Source organism: Martes martes (genome assembly GCF_963455335.1).
Source record: "Martes martes genome assembly, chromosome: 5".
NCBI lineage: Eukaryota > Metazoa > Chordata > Mammalia > Carnivora > Mustelidae > Martes > Martes martes.
In genome coordinates, this window is record NC_137892.1 from 19,821,461 (window position 1) to 19,842,812 (window position 21,352).

At 40.4% G+C, this 21,352-nt stretch overlaps 1 long non-coding RNA gene across 1 annotated transcript; it reads right to left on the reverse strand.

Annotated features, from left to right (window-relative positions):
• Positions 1 to 486: 486 nt before the first annotated feature.
• LOC308342973 lies at positions 487 to 21,074 on the reverse strand. Its single transcript, XR_013966832.1, has 4 exons — positions 20,836 to 21,074; positions 18,680 to 18,775; positions 8,549 to 8,684; positions 487 to 2,470 (listed from the first exon to the last, which is right to left on the reverse strand). It is a non-coding gene; the product is annotated as an uncharacterized lncRNA (long non-coding RNA).
• Between the last annotated feature and the right edge of the window lie 278 nt (positions 21,075 to 21,352).

The following is a 21,352-nucleotide window of genomic DNA, read 5'->3' on the forward strand; positions in this document are numbered from 1 at the left end:
AATTAAATTTATTTCATTTAAATCTAATGTCATCACTAGAGATCTATAAACCTATGATTGTTTTGAGTTGCAAAGATTTTGTTACTATGTCACATTTTCATGTCTATTAGTGTCTAGCCTTTTTTCCTTCTCACTTTGACACAGAGTATGGTACAAAGATACATGTTTGAATCCTAAGTACTTAGAGACTATATTTAAGTTATACTGTTTTCTAAATAATTAGCTTGCTTAACAGTAGTTTAATGACTATTAATTGAGAACTCAAAGTAGCATGCTACTGCATTATGATCCATACAATTGTTTCATCACCCAGTAGCAACCAGCCTATGATTTACGGGAGAAAATAACAGCACGGGAGGAGGGGGAGGGACATGGATGGATAATAATAGGATTTGGTTGAGGTAGAGAATTTTGACCCAAAACATCCAAGGAAACCAGATGGTGGAATAGAAGCATCTAGATAACACATATAACATGGTAAAAGATCAAGGATTTCCCAGTGTTGGTTATATTTATAGGTTTATAGCATTTTAGAGTTAATAGGGATCATGGAGACCTTCTAAATTCAAAATCTCTCATTTACCAAATAAGGACACTGTGACCTGGTGAAAGTAGGTGACTTGTCCAAGTTAGTGGCAGATCAGGACTACATACCAGGTCTTTGGGCTGTCCAGTTTAGCATTCTCACCTTTTCTCTCCAGTGTGAAGTCTCTGATATCCAAAGATCTACAGTATGACATATAATAGAACTTATCTTCATGAATCTTCTTTGTTTAGAACATTAGCTATTTAAAGCTTCCGGTGTAAAGGAATGTTTTACATTCTGAATTAAGATTTCTCTATTCTATATGGTTTCTTTGCAGTGGTATTATCTGATAGAGTAACTTACACTTCACCTAAAACATTCCTACAATAATTACATTTATTAGGTTTCTGTGTTACATGATTTATCTGATTATCACTGAAAAGTTAATCCTGGTGAAGGGTTCAATGAAAAAACTCATGTATGAGTCCTCTGATGTCGTGTAAGGTTTGTACTCCGACTGAAGGCTTTTCCACATTCGTTACACTGGTAGGGTTTCTCTCCTGTATGAGTTCTCTGATGCACTATAAGGGATGAATTCTTAATGAAGGCTTTTCCACACTGATCACATTCATAGGGTTTCTCACCAGTATGAATTCTTTGATGTTCAATAAGGTATGCACTCTGGCTAAAGGCCTTTCCACATTCATTGCATTCATAAGGTTTCTCTCCAGTATGAATAACCTGATGTACAGTAAGGGAAGATCGCCCAGTGAAATGTTTCCCACATACCATACATTCATAAGGTTTCTCTCCAGTATGAATTCTCCGATGTTGAGTAAGAGATGAATTCTTGCTGAAAGCTTTTCCACACTGATTACATTCAAAAGGTTTTACTCCAGAGTGAAGTCTCTGGTGTTCTATAAGGTATGTACTTTGACTAAAGGATTTCCCACATTTGTTACATTTGTAGGGTTTTTCTCCAGTGTGATTTCGTTGATGTAGGGTAAGGGTTGAGCTTTTACTAAAGGCTTTTCCGCATTCACTACACTCATAGGGTTTTTCTCCAGTATGACTTCTCTGATGTACAATAAGGTGCATGCTCTGACTGAAGGCTTTCCCACATTCATTGCACTCATAGGGTTTTTCTCCTGTGTGAGTTCTCTGATGAACTGTAAGATTCATGCTTTGGGTAAAAGCTTTCCCACATTCATTACATTTGTATGGTTTCTCTCCAGTATGAATTCTTTCATGTTGAATAAGGGATGAATTCTTACGGAAAGCTTTTCCACACTCTTTACACTGATAGGGTTTCTCTCCGGTATGAGTTCTTTGATGAACAGTAAGGTTCATGCTCTGGCTGAAGGTTTTCCCACATTCGTTACATTTGTAGGGTTTCTCTCCAGTATGAATTCTTTGATGTACAGTAAGGGAGGAGCGTTCAATGAAGTGCTTCCCGCATACATTACACTTATAGGGTTTCTCCCCAGTATGAATCCTCTGGTGCTTAAGAAGAGATGAGCTCTGGCTGAAGGTTTTCCTGCATTCATTACATTCATAGATTTTCTTTCCTACAAACATACTCTGAGCTTTAATTAATTCAGAATTCTGTTTAGTGTCTTCGCCACATGAATTTTGATTATGGGGCCTTTGTCCCACAGGAACACTTTGTTGTATATCAAGGATTGACCTCTGACTAGAACATCTTTCAAATTCATGACCTCCACATGCCCTCCTCTCAGGGAGGGTTTCCTTATGAGTAACGGCCACTTGGTGCAGATGTCTGTCCTGGTTTTTCTCTTTTCCATCTAACCAATTATCAGGTTCCCAGGCTTCCCCTAAAGAAGGCCAGAGACCTCTTTCCATTATTACCCCATAGGAGAAATCTTCAGTAATGAATGGTAGGCTTTGTCATTGATTCTCTGGTTTCAAGTCTTGTCTCCCAGTCTGAAAAAAAAAAAAAAAAAAAGAAATTCAACTATACATTCGTTTCTGTGCTGGAAGAAAAAAAAACTATATATGATGGGAATGAGAGAAAGAAACTGAGAATAACTGTGGGGCACATGTGAGAGCTTTCAGAGATGTCTACAGTTAGGAAGAAAAACAGAAGGGAGGGACAGAACAGTGAACCAGTTCATAAATAACAGAAGAACTAGAGGAGGTAGTAAGCAGAGAAAAGAGTAAGCCTGTGTATGCAGAAGGGATGGACACTGAAATCACTGACCTCTGGACAAGGCTGAATAATGAAGATGGAATGAAGGGGAAATACAGATAAGCTGGGATCGGGGCAGGCAGATCAGAAAGTCCTGGTATTCCCACCAGCAGTTTCTTCTCCCCTGCAATGCTGCCTCTAATTCTGACACTAAATCTTTGTACAACACTGCAGGGTGACACCGTGAAAAACTGTTGGCTCTGGAGTCAGACACACTTGGCTTTAAACCCTGGCTGTTAACTTACCCTCTTAACTAGTTGTTTCTCTGGATTTTAGTTTTCACAGATATAAAATAGAGATAAAAATAATCAGATGAGGATTAAGTGAGATAATGCATATAAACGACCCTTCAGGAGCACACTTGTTTGGAATATAAAATATCACAACCTACTTGAAACTTACAGGACGATGACACACTCTAAAGGGTCCCCTCACCACCAACTTTCAACAGGCTGTAAGTTTCTCATTCTCTTTAAGTAAGAGGGACCTACAGGGCCCTACCATTTCCTAAATACCCATTCATTAGAGATGTGAACTGGTGGCAGGAAGAGGCAAAAGCAGGATCTGTTGAGCTGCTTCAGATAGGGCCTTGAAGGAGGGACCTTGCGACCACTCAGACTTTATTTTCTCAGATCCCACTTCTTATCCTAGACAAAACGGCCAGGGGAAATGAGAGGCAGAGGACAGAAAACTACAGTCTGAGAATCAGCTGTCAGCTTGATCAAAATTACGAGAGCCAAGATCAATACTGAACCAACAAAAAGGCCTGTGGGCAGGAGGCTTTACTACGAAGCATGAGGTATGCATTAACTAGACCACCTCCTTGCAACCTGGCCTGCTTATGTAAAAAAAGAGAAAAAGTGGAAAGCCATGCAGGCTCCACTTCTAAAACACACACACCACTAGGTAACCCCAGAAAGAACCTATCCAGTCAAGTGTGGATATCAATAGGCGACACATGAACTGGAGGCTGCTTCCTGCCTGCCCCGTCACTATATTACATCCAACTGTCCAACCAAAGCTCTACCCAGTAAGCAACATAAAGGGCAAAAGAGGAGCCATTCACACTGTTAGACAAATGCAAACTCCAGCCCGAACTGCCCTCATTCAAGATAAGTGATACACAGAAAATGACAAATTTGGAAACTACGTAGAGGTTCAAGAAATAAAATTTTGAAACAAAAACAGGAGAATGAGGAAAAAAACATAAAAACCACCAGGAAAATAAATACTGGACGAATAATGAAATGCTTCCAGTCATCAAAAGGTACCAAAAAGGAAGTAAACAAAAACAGTGACATACTGGGAGGAGATCTTTGCAACACATGGCCCATACAGGACTAGAACCTAGATCTGGAAAACAGTGTCTGTGGAACACTAAGCCCACCAGAAAAATGGGCAAACGACTTGAATAAGCACTTAAGAAAAGGAAACATGGTGAGTAAACAAGCAAAGATACCCAATCTCAACAGTAACCAGGAGAAGGGAGATTAAAGCTCCAGTGAGTAACATCCACTTGAGGAAAAAAAAAGTGCAGACTGATAGCTTCAGATTTTAGAAAGATGTGTTGTAATGGAAATTTCACATACCACTGGTGGAAATGTAATTTGGTTCAGGTGTTTGAGAAAGTTTAACACTACCTAGTAATGTAGGACAGGCACAAAGACTGTGATTTAGTAAACCCACTAGTAGGTACATACGCTTAGGGAATCTGCTTTGCAAAGGTACACCACAATTCATAATTTTTAAGGTAACATTGTACATAAGAGCAAAAAACTGGAAACCACCCATATGTTGCCAGCAATAAAATTGATAACTAAATTGTGAAATATTTATGACAACAGAATAACTGAAAACAGCGAGTGTTAAAAATGTCATGTTTATGTCTCCCCAAAACTCATGTGTTGAAGCCTAATCCCCAAGGAGCTAACTTTAGGAGGGGGAGGACCTTTGGAAGTCATTAAGTCATGAAGGTAAAGCCCTTATAAGAAGTGACGCACATGACAGAGCTTGCTTCCCCTCTCTATGCTCTCTGTCATGTGCAGATGCAGTGTGAAGGCAGCTGTCCATGAAGCAGGAGGTGGGCCCTCACCAGGAAGCCAACCGTGCTGGCCTCTCATCTCAGACTTCCAGCCTCCAAGGAACTATGAGGAATAGATGTCTGATGCTATGGTGTTCTGTGATAGCAACCTGAACCAACAGAGAACATTAGCTAAAGCTATGTAAAATAATCAGAATGAATAAATAATTTAAGCAAAGTCACACACACAAAAATGTATATAGTAAGAGTCCATTTAGATCGAGTTTAAAAACAGACTAAAACTAACTGTATTGTTTAGAGATTCCTTTATGGATGGCAGTACTGTAAGTAAAAGCGAGGAAAGGGAATTATCACAAATGTGAGAAGAATGGTTCTGTCTTGGGTAAGAGGACATGAATAGAAGGCTCACACAAAGCATTTCTAATATACAAGCAATGTTCTGTTTCTAAATCTGGGTTCTAGTGCCTGAGTGTTTGCTTTCCTTATTATTTGTTCATCTTTATCGTCACAAACTATAAAGAGAAGCAGTATGGCATAATGGTTAAGACAATACTTTGGAACTAGGCTACCTGGCTCCACTTAGCTGTGTGACCTTGGGAAGGTTAAGTTAACCTGTCTTTGTTCCTGTTTGCTCAGCTGTTAAATGGCATCTAGTGTATAGTGTTGATGTAAGAAAAAAAATTAGTACTTATAAAGGCCTCTTCTATGTAGATTTTTGCTAAATAGTACATGTATTTTACATATTCTTTTGTCTATAAGACATTTCTTAAAATGAGAACAACAAAATATTTGCAGTTTTGGAAAATACTTGTAATTTTAAGTTGAAACATCACTATGTACTAAAGAAAACTTAATAGACTCCATATATCTTCATGGAATTTGGAGATCTAATTTAAAAGTTAATTCCGGAGATTTGCTGCAGGAAAAGATAAATGGATTACCAACAATTTTTTTTAAACTGACTGAAGTGATTGCTCCAGAAAGACAGTGAAGCCATGTCTTCAAGGGACTGAGGAAAGACCTATGTGACTCAAGAATTGCACATGGCCAGTACTCCATACATGTTGTAGAGAAAACTAAAACACATTCTTAAATATGAAAGATTTAGTAATTATAGTACTCTGAAGCCATTCCTGAAATACTGCTTAGATATTTGATTTGAACAAAGGATTTATCCAGGAGTTCCAGAATGTCACTATTAGGATGCTACTAATATAGTAATATAATATATTACATAATATATATAATACATGATATAACATTATATACTATATTAATATTATATATTACACACTATACATATTATATATTGTATATTATGTATATTATATAATATATTAATTATATGAATATATTGATAACATATATAATAATATATTAGTAGGACATGAGGGATGCTTCAAAAGTATTTGATAATATCCAACGTTGGATCCTGATTCAAAAACAAAAGTATAAGCAACGTATCAAATACACATAAAACACCAGAATTCACACTAACAACAGAATCAAGGAACAGATGGTTACTATTTAATAGTGTTCCCAAAGTGTGACCAGCACATTAGACAACTTAGAGGAGAGGAAATTTTACTTTTCTCAGATCACATGACTGTCTCCCTGGAAAACATAAAATTGTTAGGGTAACTGTACTCCGAATTAGTGAAGTGTTGAGGGGTTGGGAGTGGAGCACTAAGGATCAAAAACTGTAGCTCTTCTAGGACTGGATGAGGTTTCAGATGCTTGCTATTTTGCTGTCTCATTAAACAAGGAACCTGTTAACATGCACAGCAATATGCTTGGTCATTCGATTGTTAGCTGTTATCATTACCATGATTATTTTGTGTTAAAAAAATATATAGCCCTCTCTTCCTTTTTTCCTAAACAGGACTTTGGAGTGATAGCTCATTCTCCTTATTGTCTTAGAATGTCTAGTTATAGGATTTATATAATCTTGGTACTCATCAGGACACGAACAAGAGCCCCCAGGACCGAGGCGTCTGGGAGAACACAGATCCTTCGGTCTTTATGGCTGACACTGGTCACAGAGGAGGCCAAGAGCCTCTACTGTACCCGCTGTACCCGCCCCAAGAGAACTGGGGCAGGAACAGCCCTTGGGCAGCAGGTCCTACTCGTCCTACAGCAAGTTTTTATTTCTTTTTGTCTTTCTTCAATCCTCTGTGTAGTTGGTAAGTTACTCCTTCCACTCCACCAGATAATTTCAGTATTCACCTGACTGGACTTCCTACTTAACACTCTTGCTACTTACTGTACAGTGCATTCTCCATCTAGCAGCCAGACTGACCCTCTGAACATGAATTATCTCTTCAAGAATCACTATTGACCCAGGTGCTGATTAGAGTGCTAATGATGAACAAAACACATTTCTGCCCTAAGGAACTTATATTTCCATGAGAGGAAGAAAGGCAACCAACATAATAAATAAATAAAATACTTAAAATTTAAGTGGCATGCCTTACGGAAAAAAATAAAAGCAGTAAGATGGAAGCAGGGAGCATGATGGGTGAGGGGAATGGTTTGTAATTTCACAGAGAGTCTTCAGGAAAGACCACAATGAAAAGGTGATATTAAAGCCAAGACTTTAGAGGCTAAGGATGGAGTCACAGGACTATCACAGGGAGAGCAACCCACACAGAAAGAACCACCAGTGCAGAGGCCCCAAGGCAGGTGTGGGTTTGCGCTGTGTAAGGATCAATGCACTTTGGATACTTCTACATTTATTATGGTCTTTCAGATTAGTTTTCCTACTGATGGAGGCAAAGACAGGGCTGTAAACATGAAGGAGGCTCAGCTTAGCAGAAGGGACTCTGTAAATAGGGACTCTGTAACAGTATATAAATTCTGTGTGTTTGTGTACATATATGTTAATGCACACATGCACACACACACACACACACACACACACACACTGTCACCCAGTACATTTCTGAGAATGATACAAAGTCATATATAAAACACAAATAATAGGTTTCTTTTAGGGGTAGTAAAGGGTGGCTTCCTGGAGGGCTTAAAATGTTACAGGATCCCTAACTGTATCTTATTTCATAGACATGATCTTTGGTAATAGATTTTAATACTTTGCACATGTTCTTGTTTGTTTCCTTCATGACTGTACTTCACCAACTGATTTAAGTCTAATGACCACTGATTAGAGGCTAAAACCTCACTGCTTTCCACATTGCTAATAATTCCCATCTTTGTCTCAACATTAACAAGTTTACTAGTAATAATGCTGTCTCTAACAGAACTTCTATCTGCACATTTTCTACTTAGCTTTTATCAAATATAGGCAATATCTAATTCAAGGCCTATACACATGAAAACCTTCGTACAGAAAAAGAAAACAATTAACTGGGGTGCCTGGGTGGCTCAGTTGGTTGACCATCTGACTGTTGATTTGGGCTCAGGTCATGATCTCAGGGTCGTGGGATTGAGCACCATGTCAGGCTCTGTGCCGAGCATGGATTCTTTCTCTCTCCCTCTGCACCTTCCCACCTCCCCACCAAACTCACTCTCTTTCTCTAAAAAAAAGTAAGAAAGAAAACAATCATCTAAAAGAAAAATTGGGCCAGGACATTAAGGTTCTATTTGTCACAGCAAGGCAGGGAAAGAAAGTCACAACTTTTTTGTTTCAGAATTAGCATTAAACTTGAAGGCAAAAACAAAACAAAACCAGAAACCCGTGTTCAGCTTCCGGCATGTCATTCCCTCTCTGAACCGGTCTCTCTTACTAAGAGGGGGGGGCTGCAGTACCTACCCCTTTAGATGGTTACAAAGAGTGAGTCATGATGGCTGGACAAGAGCCTAGCACAGCACTCAGTCCTCCACGCTTTTTTGTCTTGGTTTTGAACAGAAGACTAAAAGGTAGCTTTATCTGGCAATAACATCGAAACCTGGAAAAAACAAGACCCAGAGTTAGCACACCACCAATTTTCTGGGCTTCATCCTCTGGCTCCACTTTTCTGGGGCTTTGGTTTCTCCTCTCTGCTCCTGTAAATACGCTTGAGTCGTTTCACTGGTAAACAAACCAGAGGTACCCGACCTCCATCTTGTCTCAGCTCTTGCCCTTTTTTCCTTGCCCTCTGAAGTGAACCCTGTTGAAACAACTAGTCTGTAATGTCTTTACTTGTTTGCTTCTTTACTCATCTACCCACAGCCCATTTCCCTCTGCAACAAGAGTGCCCTTCCCCACGCCACATCCTTAGCGTCCTTCTGGCTAAGGCCAACAGCACCCTCCAGTTCTTGGTTGGCATGTTTACTCTCCCACTTCTCTCTTCCCTTGGCTTTCCCTACATTCTCTCCTCCTTTGATGACTCTTTCCATCCCCTTCACTGGGGCATTTTTGGCCCCAAATCAATCTTACTTTCCTTTAGGGTCCCATCCTTGCTGCTTTGCCTTTCTCATTCCCTCATCCTGATAATTAATAATACTCATGATACCAAGTCACAGATAGGATTGTAACTTTCAAACCTGTATTTTCACCTAATTTCTAAAAATTCTACTTGATGTCATTCAATATTCACTTAACAAACATATATTAAATACCTACTCTGGCAGGCAACATGCCAGGCAGGGGATATAAAGCAAAGTTAGCTCAATCATGACAATTCAGTGAGCCTGCATACTAGTGGCTAGACAGACATTCAGAGAGACAAGGCAAAATATAATGTGAAATGCAAGCATAAACAAATGAAGAGTCTTTAGATTTAGCCCAACAGAGCAGCCTGAACAGTAAAGAAGAGAGAGGAAAACCCAGGATCAAGAATACATGCGTTTGCCTCTGCTGCCTCCAGAAATCCAATAAAAATGACAGTGGGATAATGAAAAAGGCATATATAAACCTACTAAAGTAATCTGGAGAACAAGGGAAAAAATGCTGCAAACATATACCAAAAAATGAAGCAAACAGAAAACAACAACAAAAAGCAACTTAAATATTCTCATACAGACAAATAAATGCATGCATTAAAAATATTGCTGTTAAGAAAGAAGGAACACTCAGGATGAGAAGTGGCTCATAGAAATTTGAAGATATAATAGAAACCTTTTTTTTTTTTTTTTTTTCCAGAAAAGGACTCAAAGACTAACTTTAAGGAAATCTTTACATCTCCTGGCATTCTTCCCATCAAACAAGGCCATGTAGGATGCACCTGCTGCTCCCTGGACTCAGAATGGTTTCCTACATGGCCCATCCCTTTGTGAGTTACCTGTTCAACATACAGCTTCAAAGAGAGGCCCTCTCTGATCACTCCTTCTTAAATAAAGCTTCTGTTAACTGATCTAGTTCCCTTATGCTGCTTGCTTTTTCCACATAGCACTAGGACTCTATGCTATTCATTCCCTTCCTTCCCTTTCCCTTCTCCTTCCATGCTTGCTTTCTTTATTAATTTATTGTCTCCCCCAGTAGACTATAAGCTGCATGGTGAAGCTGCCTGTCTTGTTTAGTGCTATAGCCACAGTGCTAGAAACAAGGCCTAGTGCTCACAAAATGTTTGTTGAATAAAAAGATTATTTACATAAGATTAAATACAAATAGCAGTAGTAATCAAACCACAGAATCTATAGTAAAGGCAATTAAAGCTACCTTCAGGGATCATTTTATATCTAATAAATTAGCATTAAAAGGCATAAAATATCCAAAGTTGTGCAATGTGTAGCAGGAGTCATAAAAAATACATCTTTTGACCCAGTGATTCTTGTAAAATCCTATTCTTTATTTTTTTTTTTTTAAGATTTTATTTATTTCTTTGACAGAGAGAGAGAGATCACAAGTAGGCGGAGAGGCAGGCACAGAGAGAAGGGGAAGGAGGCTTCCTGCTGAGCAGAGAGCCAGATGCGGGGCTTGATCCCAGGACCCTGAGATGACCTGAGCCGAAGGCAGAGGCTCAACCCACTGAGCCACCCATGTGCCCCAAATCTTATTCTTTAGAAAGCTTACTGGAAACTGGCATTCATAAGATTCTTTGTTTTTTTTTTTCCTATCAATATGTTCTTTTACTGATTTCTTTTATTGCTTTATACTTAGGTAGCCATATACTATTCAGAGATTTAAAAAATATGTGCCTATCCCTTTAATTTAAAAAAATGTACAAGAAGAAATGCTTTCATATTGAGTAGAGAAAAAAAGGTTGTTTTTTTTTTCTAGAAGAAAATGGTTTTTTGTTTTTTTCCAGAAGAAAGTCAGTGATAACCTTTAACAGAAATTTCATTTGTGAGGGGGATTAGAAACCAGTTAACAAAGACTAAAAAAGACATTAAATGTTTAGAGGAGAATGGAATCCAGATTGACACCTGAGGAATGAGAAAGGGAATGTATAGAACGTGAGGTTACTAGTGAAAATAGAAAAGCTAACGTCATCTTCATTTGTTTTCAAATGAAGACTAAAACACATATACAAGTTTGCAACTCAGGGAGAAAAACCTCAGTTTCCTTTAAGACAGCTGACAAACATTTAAATGAATGAAGCCATGGATACAGATTATGGCTGAGAAGAAAGACTCATGAAACAGAGGAAAGAGAATATAAAGTGGAAGAAGACAGACAGGGATTCAAACTATAGATGAAGACAAAAAGCAATAATAATTGGTACATTTACAGATGTTCACAGCAATAAATAAGTGCTACAAATGTAGTACTCATTTGATCCTCCTACACTCTTACTTCCCGCCATGGTGAGGGGTTTTGCGAGACGGATGAAGGATGAGTGACATGAGTAATGCAGAGACCTTTGAGGGAATAAACGGCAGGCAGGGTTGCAGTCACTCCAGGAGACCGAGGGAGCTCCGTGGGGATTTCCGTGGGTACACACTCATGTAATGGGTCCCTGCAGCCTGATGTGTACCTGGAGAGAGGCACGCTGTAAGTCCATTTGTCATCCAGCTCAGTTCTGCGAGTTCCAGCTGAGAAATCACATTTGGTTTGGAAAGCTGATGCCCTGCTCTGGGGGAGAGACACTAAATTTGGCTTCTGAACTGAGTATAATAACCACTCCTAGTACCTGTCTTTGTCCCTTCCCCATCAGCCCTTCTGAAGATTCCATCTTCCATTCCATGTCCAGAGAGGACACCAAGCAACCATCCTAAAACAATGACCTATCAATGAGAATTGCAAGTGCAAATTCCTGAATTTCCGTGGTTGTACAAGGTGGCAGTAGGTGGGGAAAAATGTCAGTAGGGAGGTTTTGAATTAGAACCAAGAGGTCTTACCCAGTGAAATCAAGTCACTGTAGTTCTGTAGCATCACTGTCCCGTACAAGTTCCTCTGAGCAGAATCCAGATAAATCCACTCCTCCCAAGTGCAATCCACAGACACATCCCTAATGGTCACTGACTCCTGAAACTATAAATTCCTGCTCAGAGGATTATGCTAATAAAACCCCCTGAGGGAAGTGGGGGGGAAAAATCAGTGTTAGAAGGAACAGGATAGAGATCTGTGTGAGAAAAATGTCTTATCTGCCAAAAGAAACTAAACAAAAAATGTACATTATCATGAAATAACCAGAGAAAAATGTAATATAAAGTGCTTTGGAAAAAAAAAAAAAATAAAGTGCTTTGGGGTGCCAGGATGGCTCAGTCGGTTAAACATCCGACTCTTGATTTTGGCTCAGGTTGTTATCTCAGGGTCCTGGGATCGAGCCCCATGTTGGGCATGGAGCCTGCTTAAGAATTTCTCTCTCCCTCTCCCCTCACCCCATCATATGCACTCTCTCAAATAGTTAAATAAAATGAGTAAATAAAAAGAATGTGCTTTGACTTGTAAGGATGGGAAGAGGAGGTATAAGAGAGTAATAGGGAAAGGTACTGAAGGCTGCCCTAGATTACCACTGGCAAAGAGCAGGTAGTGTTCTAATGGCCTCCCATTTACCCTGTTGGTGAAGGAGGGATCCCGCACCTTACAGAGCACAAGATGACTGAACACATGACAGCCAGCACCAGGCAGAAGAGGCTGACAGCAATTTACCAGCCACATGTTCTCATAGCCTGGGGAAGGAAGAACTACCTCCCCATGCAGGGCCACTCAGGCAGTGTACTTGTGAACCAGCAGGGGCTGTGGGAGGCAGGCTTTTTAGTGACAGGAGAGCAAGGTGAACCTTGGTTACCGTAGGAAGATGCAGTCGGCTTGTTTGAACAATTTCATGGGCTGGTAGCGAGGCAAAACCTATTAAGGTTGAGGACTGGGAGGGGTTCAACGGTCTGGCTGATAGGGCAGTTAGCAAGGTAGGGTGCTTTCCCTGCTGGGCTGGGGCAGGAAGACCCAGGGGATCTCATAGCCAGGTCTTTGGAGCCCCATGAGGCTCAGCGATGTCCAGGCAGCACATGGAATTTCAGGCTTTACAATATAGGCAGAATCCCAGTTAAAGGAGAGAGAGCATGTACAAACATGGTACCTGCAGAATATGGTTGAGAAGTCCAAGAACACACCCAGCTTGACCTGAAAGTGGCATTTCAAATTTCTAAGCCCATTTCAGCCCTGTTGTGTAGCCCTTGGATTAGGAAGTAAAACACAATAAACATTCAGTATCTGTTTAATGAGTGTGACAGTTAATTTTATGTGTCAGCTTGACTGGGCTAAGGTATGCCCAAATGGATAGTAAAGTGTTATTACTTCTAGGTGTTCCTGTGAGGGTGCTCCCAGTGAGTCAGAAGACCGAGTAAAGATCAGCCTGCAGCAATGTGGGAGGTCATCATCCAATCCATTGAGGCCCAAAGAGAATAAAAAGGCTGAGGAAAGACAAATTTGCTGGCTTTGCTTGAGTTGCAACAGCCCTTAGACAGTACTCTTAGCTCTTGAGCTCTTAGCTCTTGAGCTTTCATACCAGGACTTACATACACCCTTAGTCCCAGATCTCAGGCCTCTGGGTTTGGAGTAGCGCTACACACTGGCTTTCCTGGCCTCCAGATTGCAGAGGGTAGATCGTGGGGACTCTTCAGCTTATGGGTTCTGTTTCTTGAAGAAGCCTGGTACAAGGAGGGAGCACTAATTGGGTACTCACTGTTGTACTGAGTTTTGCACTAATAGGAGAGTCACACACCTCATCCCATTAACCCATATGACAACCTGCTAGATTGCTAGCACTAAAGTCATCATTTTATAGATGAAGAATCTGAGGATCAGAATGGCTAAATAATTTCTCCACGATCACACAGCTGGGACTCAAACCCAAGGTAATCTGTCTCCTCGTGTTGTTAGAGGAAAAGGCCAACCCTCATCAGAGCAAGTGAGAGAGGGAGGGAGAGAGAGAGAGAGAGAGAGAGTGAGTGTGTGTGGGAGGGGAGGGATATGGGAGGGGCAGTGGATATGGAAAGAAGTAAGGACAAGGAAATGGGGATAAAGCCACTGAGGAGGATTTCATTTAAGGACAAAGAGTGCTGTGCTATGTAAGTGTGCAAAGGGGAGAGAAGTAGTGGAGAGAAAAGGCCTGGATACCAGAGATGGGACGAAGCCCACGCCTAAGAAATATGTGTACTTTACATCCTGCTTGCTGTGAACTTCTAGGAAAAGTGTCAGCACTGAGGCAGAGTTCATTCTCTTTCTACCTCATTATTTCCTCCTAATATTTATTTAATCGCTATATCAACATAATGTTAAAAATCACAAATATTGTCAAAAAATGTGGACATAATTATGTGGCTGAATTTCCATTTTATGAAAAGAAAAAAAGGAACCAAGAAAAATCATCAGTTTAACAAATATAAAGAAAGGAAACAAGAAAGCATAATAAACATAGATCATTAAATAATCAGAAAAAAGACGTGATACTTATGTAACAACATATGTGAATGAGTTGACTTTCTCTATTAACAGACAAAAACTCTAAAATTGGTTTCAAGTCTAGCACATACAAGAGATATACCTAAATCACGTATCAGAAAGTTAAAAAGCACGTATGTGTGTGGGTTGAGGGGTGGCAGGGTAGAGACAAGATACAGCAGGCCAGTGTAAATAAAAAAACAGGAGTAAAAAAAGAAACTAGGAGGAGAACATGAATATCAGATAAGATAGAATGTATGTGGGAACAGGAAAAAAGGTAACAGAAATAAGATATTCTCTTTCCAAAAATTAAGCCACTTTTTTTTCCCCAATAAATTGCCTTGTTAGCTGAATATACTGGGCAAAATTAAAAGCCCAGATTCAGACTCCTGTGGGCTAAATGCCAGTATTTCCCACTTCCTGGATTCTCATCAGCTTCAGTGCGGAGCTCCCAGAGCTTACTGTCCCAGAGCTTGTCTCTATTATAAAACATCCTGTGGACCCCTGAGTTATATAGAAGGGCTCCTAAAGACCAAAACTTAATGATATTGTTCACAAAACGTGTTTGTTGTTAATCCCTGTAGAGGTTTTTCCCTTTCGCCTTACCACTTAGTATGGTCTTTTCTCCCCAGCGCTACATTAAAAGCACAGGTTAACTCATGGTGTTTGAAATAAACAGTTTCAGGGGTTTGTCTCTTTTGTGCAAAGGTTTTCCTAAACCTAAAGACGCAGGCTTTTTGATATTGTTATCCTTTGAAAGACTGAGAACGAAATGGAATAAGTGGGGATATTTTAAGTGATCAAAGCATAATTTATAAAGAAGGTATGACTGTGATGAAGTTTGAGGCACCACAGCAACACAGTGTCTTTCTTCAGATATAATTCTTAGCAATCCAATTTTTATTTTATTTTTTAAAGATTTATTTATTGAGAGAGAATGCATGCATGAGCTTGTGAGTTGGGGTGGGGGTACACAGGCAGAGGGAGAGAATCTCAAGCAGACTCCCTGCTGAGCCACAGAGCCCAACATGGGGCTCGATCCTAGGACCTTGAGATCATGACCTGAGCCAAAACCAAGAGTCAGATGCTTAACTGACTGAATCACCCAGGTGCCCCAGCAATCCAGTTTTTGTTGTTGTTGTTGTTTTTTTAAAATCTCAATCATGTTTAAATCACAGTCACAATAGCAACAAAAAACCAAAACACCTCAGAATACACTTAACACTTAACAGGGATAGGCAAGATCCTTGTGATCAAACTTAACAAAAGCCATTATGAATGATCTGAATAAAATGAAGGGTAGTTTTTTAATAGGAAGAATGAACATTTTAAGAGATGGCAGTCTTCCTCAAATTGATATAGATTTAATGGAATTCAAATCAGAATTGCATACTTTTTAACTGTTACTGTTAAAACTTGATAAAAAGTAATAAAATTTGACTATAAGGGTAACTATAAAAGAACAGTACTGTAATGCAAAATTTTGGGGAAAAAACCAAGGGAGAATTTGTTTCATGAAATAACAAAATGAATTCTAAAACAACAAATAAAATAGTGTGGTACTATAGCAGAGATAGAGCAATTGAACGGAACCCAGAAAAACTTACGTAATGTATATATAAACATAGCATATATTAAAGGTAGCATTTCCAATCTATGGAAAGAAGCAAATTACTCAGATTACATCAGTTGGAATGCCATTTCTTCCAGAGTGCCACTCTGGCTCTGCCCAGCTAAAATAGACATCACACACCACCATGCCGCCCTGCTATGTGGCCTTCACAGCACCTAACAATGTCCTCAGTAATTATTTCTTCTCTGCTGCCTCCCCTTTCTGTAAGACAGGACCTAGGAGAAAAGGACCGAGCCTGTCTCACTCACCACCATTTTCCCAGTGTCTAGAATACTGCCTAACACGTGGTAGGCAGGTGTTCAGTCCCTGTTGAGTGAATAGATGGATGACAAAATACTACACCACATTGTTAAATGAAGTTAGAGTCCAACCTCATGTTAATATATGATAAATTCCAGATAGCTCAAGGATGTCAGTTTAAAAGAATAAAATTAATAGAAAACGTAGAAAAATGTTTATATACTCTTAGGGTACAGAAAGCCTTTCATACCACGATTCCAAAGCCAAACAAAGGGAAAAGGAAAGTTAACTGCATAAAACTCCAAAACTTGCTCATAGCAGAAGGTGTTATAAACAGATTTAAGAGAAATGACAGGGAATAAATAATAATGATTTATGGCAAAGGATTAATGTCCACACAGCATAAAAGCCTTCTTTTATATATAAACCACCCAGTATAAAACTAGGCAAGCATGTAAACAGGTATTTAAAAGGCCAGAAGAATCTGTGCCTGTGCTTATTTTTGACAGTTTGAGACCTGCAACTATATATTATAGTCTTAAAAAATTTTTTATAACTACACACCTAGTATGTATATTCATAAAAAGAAGATGTAGTTTAAAGGCAAATACAAGTCCTATTTGGGCGATTCATAGTCCCATGACCAGCCTAAAAAGGAAAGATGGAAAAAGGAGAACAGCTCCAGTGCTTCACTGATACATCCCAGGTCCAAGTGTCAAGGTCATCCAAGACAAAGACTGAGGAGCTGTTCCAGGTGAAGGGAGGCTAAGGAGATGTGACAGCTGAATGCCAGCTGTGATCTGGATTAGGTCCTGGACCAGATAAAGACCCAATTTGTGGCAAAATATGTGTAAGGTTTGTAGGTTAGCTAACAGTACTGTGTCCACATAAGTATCCTCATTTGGTAATTATATTTTGGTGATGTAAAATGAGAGCTTGTTTTTAGGAAATACATACTGAAGTATTCAGAAATCAAACCAGTGATTGCCTGAGGCAGGGGATGTGGACTGGAACGGGTGACAACATTTTCTGGGGTGAGGAAACTGTTAATGTAACTTGACTGGGGTAATGACTATGTTGGTGCATAAATTTCTCAAAACTCAATGAGTAATATGCTTAAAATGGGTTATCTTATGTAAAATTACACCTGGGGGTGCCTGGGTGACTCAGTGGGTTAAAGCCTCTGCCTTCGGCTCCGGTCATGATTCCAGGGTCCTGGGATCGAGCCCCACATCGGGCTCTCTGTTTAGCAGGGAGCCTGCTTCCTCCTCTCTCTCTCTCTCTGCCGCCTGTCTGTCTACTTGTGATCTCTGTCTGTCAAATAAATAAATAAAATCTTTAAAAAAATAAAATTACACCTGGGGGAAAAAAAGCTGATTTAAAAACTTAATTAACACTATTTTAACGAAATAAAATAAAGGCTCCTGACAGACAATCACAACCTTCATCAACCAAAACCTTCTGAATGCTCCCCCTTTAAACCTTCTTTTCTGGAAACTCCCTCTTTCTTCTGCCTATTTTTGTGAGTTATGATGCCTTTTATAACTGAGCTTGATAATACTAAGGAGAGAGAGTAGGACAAACATAAATCACAACAGTTAGTACTTGTCTTCTTGAAGCCTTTTTTAAACTTGTTCTTTTGATAAATAAACAAGTGACATATCTGAGAGAACGCTAATACATGAATAATGTATTAGCGTATATATATTAATGTATGTATATTGTATTCTCTAATGAATAGAGAAAAACACCGTGAGTCCCGCGGGATAGGAAACAAAGTTAAGTAAGCCTAACTGTAAGAAACAAAACAAAACTTAGGGTCTCCTGGGGCCAAGTCCCCCTGATATCTTCTTTTTCCAGAGCAGCAACAACTCCAGGTTCTAGTAAAACTAGCAAATTCCATTTTCTTTCTTTTTTTTTTTTTTAAGATTTTATATATTTATTTGTTTATTTGAGAGAGATGACCTCTCTTATGTTCCCTGAGAGTCCATAAACCTGATAAGCACCCAGACCATCTTTCATATGATTTTTGTTCCTTCAATGATGCTTGAATGGCACCAAAAGCTCAGTAGGCCAGGGCTTCCAGCTGAATAAGGAAATAGGCTGCTGAGGACAGAGCTGAAGTACACTAAGGGGGGCTTTATGGGAAATATCCAACATTCTGAGATCGCAGTAGCCCCATCCTCTGCAGTGAAGCCCACATATAGTACAGGTATAAGTGCTAAGGAGTAAGGGAGAGGGTTTAGAGAGAGACATGCACTCACCTTAGCTGCCAGGGGCAGAGGCCCAATAGCCATCGCCTTCTCTTTCCTTCCTGTGCTGTCCTTCTAGGGGATGGGCAGGATCCAGAGGAAGCAGAGCTGAGGGAAGGAAAGGAAGCCATGAGAAATGAGACGTCTGCAAGAACAACAAACAAAATACCTACAGATTAACCAAATAAGAAATGTATGGTACCTTCTTGAGGGAAATGATATTTTTTACTCATGAAGTTTATTTTGCTAAGCTTATTTAGATATATAAAGGATGAACAGAGAAACATACCATATTCCTGGATAGGCTGTCACAATATCTAAGTTGTCACTTCTTTGAAATTAATTTATACACTTCGCACATTCCTAACCAAGTTGTCCTTAAGTAATGGTATTTTAAGGATAATTATGGAAAAGATCTTTTTTAAAGTTAAGTGCGTCCTTTAAGGACAGCCAGTAAACATTTGAAAAGGAAGACTGGTGAGGGAGAACCTGCCCATCAGGTATCAGATAGCTGTAATACCTAGAACACACTGTGATGGAACAGGCTGAGTCATTCGTGCGCCAGATACAATGTTGACCACCTACTGTGTACCAGGCAAGATTCCTAGGGGAAAGGATAAATACAGCCATAAACAAAACAGATAAACAAGTTCTCTCCATGCCGTCATGGATTATAGTCTAGCAGAGAAAAGGATCAGTAGAACAAATTAAAATCCTGCCAACACAAACAATTCAGAGAACATTTTGTATGTAAGAATTCAGGATATGAAAAAGTAACTTCTCTCATCAGTGAAAAAAGAATGAATTAGTAACTTGGAACAAGGGCTTACCATTTGGAAAAGAATAAAAATTTGCACATTAAATCAAATTCAAGTACTAGAAGAAACTGCAGATGAACATTTTTGTGATAATGGGATAGACGGCCCCCTAACAATGATGCCAAAGACCCAAACATGAAGGGATGGTTTTCATGCCTAACCATGAGAAAATGTAACATTTCTACCTAGTAAGAAAACACTGTATCAGATACAGAATTTAAAAACAAAACTCAACATTTCATAAAATATTCATTAGTGTTCAAAACACACATTTAAACAACCCTATTGCCTGCACCTCTCAGAAAGTTGGAGAACAGACTTGGAGTGGGTCCATCAGACATCCTTATCTTGCAAATGCTTACAAACTACTACTGTTCTGGAAAGAGTAAGGTGGGAGGGTATCAAAAGTCTTACAGTATGATCCAGAAATTTTCATATGAAGAGATTTATAGAATAAGAAATGCAAAGATGTGGGTAGCTGGATGGCCTGTATGGTTTATAACATGAGGGGGAAAAAAACCTGAGAAATTATGTAAAAGCCTAAAGGAAGGATTGAATATGACACACTTTTTTTTCACGCTCTTTAAAATGACACTTGTTTTTAAAAATTGATATAACTGTATGTTTTCAAAATATTAATTTTTTAAAAAAAGTTTATTCTCTACCTGATTCGAGTGGTACTTACACAGATAAAAACATTTGTAAAAAATCATGGAGCTCAATATTTGTGCACTTTAAACCCCTTCCAAATGTATGTCAAAGCTCGGTTTTAAATTTAAATGGAGAGGACACTAATGTCCACATCTTTGTGTAGAAACAAAGCCTTTCTATGTTTATATGCCGACATGCAGATTTTGACAGTTTTCAAATAATTTTTTACTTGAAATGCTCCTGTGAATTTTCTAGTTTTCCTATAGTGAACTTATCCTTTTTGGGGAGCTGGGGGTGACGGAGAAAAAAAAATGGCTTTAAAAAAATAAAAGGATTCCCTGAAATAGAAACCTGCACGGGGGTCGGCCTTCCCATTCTTAAGTGGGTCAAGGCGGGTACACGCCAGCGCCTCTCGGAATCAGAGACCGCAGATGGCGCGTCCGCGAGATGAGGCGGACACAAAGGGCAGGTGCTGGAGCCCCAAGACCGCGCACCAAGTGCAGCATCCCCCGAGACTTCTGAAGTGGGGCCCGGGGAAAGCCCGCGGCGGGGAGAAGCCCAGGGTCTGAGTGACTCCCAGAGCCCTCGGGCCCGGGACCGCCGCACCAGGTCCCCCGCCCTCACCGCTCCCGACAGGTGACGGCCCTCGTCTCTCGGTGTTCCCACCCAGCCGGGTTCCCGGGGCGAGAGAGGGCGCACCTGGAGCGAGCGGCCCGGAGCCGCGCGGAGACAGAGGACGCGGCCCCCAGACCATCCACCGCCGGCCACGCCCCTCAGGGGCCTCGCTCAGCCGTCCGGGCCTTCTCCTGCGTGGGCCTCCGCCTGGCGCCAGTCCCATACGGTGCGTCTCACCCCGGCCCCACGCTCACCCTCTCCCAGCAGGAGCGGGAGCAACCGGTGCGGACGCAGCCCTGCCCAGCGCGTTCGCCCCGGGCGACGGACTACATTTCCCACAAGGCTCCAGGGGCGCTGCGCGGCGCGGGAGTCACTGCGCAGGCACGAGCGGGAGGGCGGGGGCGATCCCCGCCTTAGGACAGTGGGAGTTTCCAGCACGGCTCCCTCGCATTAGTGGGGTTTTGTCTTGGGAAGCTGGGAGGGGCCGGGTTGCCCCAAAGAAGCCCCTCCTCGTTAGAGCCTGTCGATGCTTAACCCATGCGAAGGGGTGAAGGGGTAGAGAGCTTTTAACTAGCCTCGTTTTACTCTTGTGAAATGACGA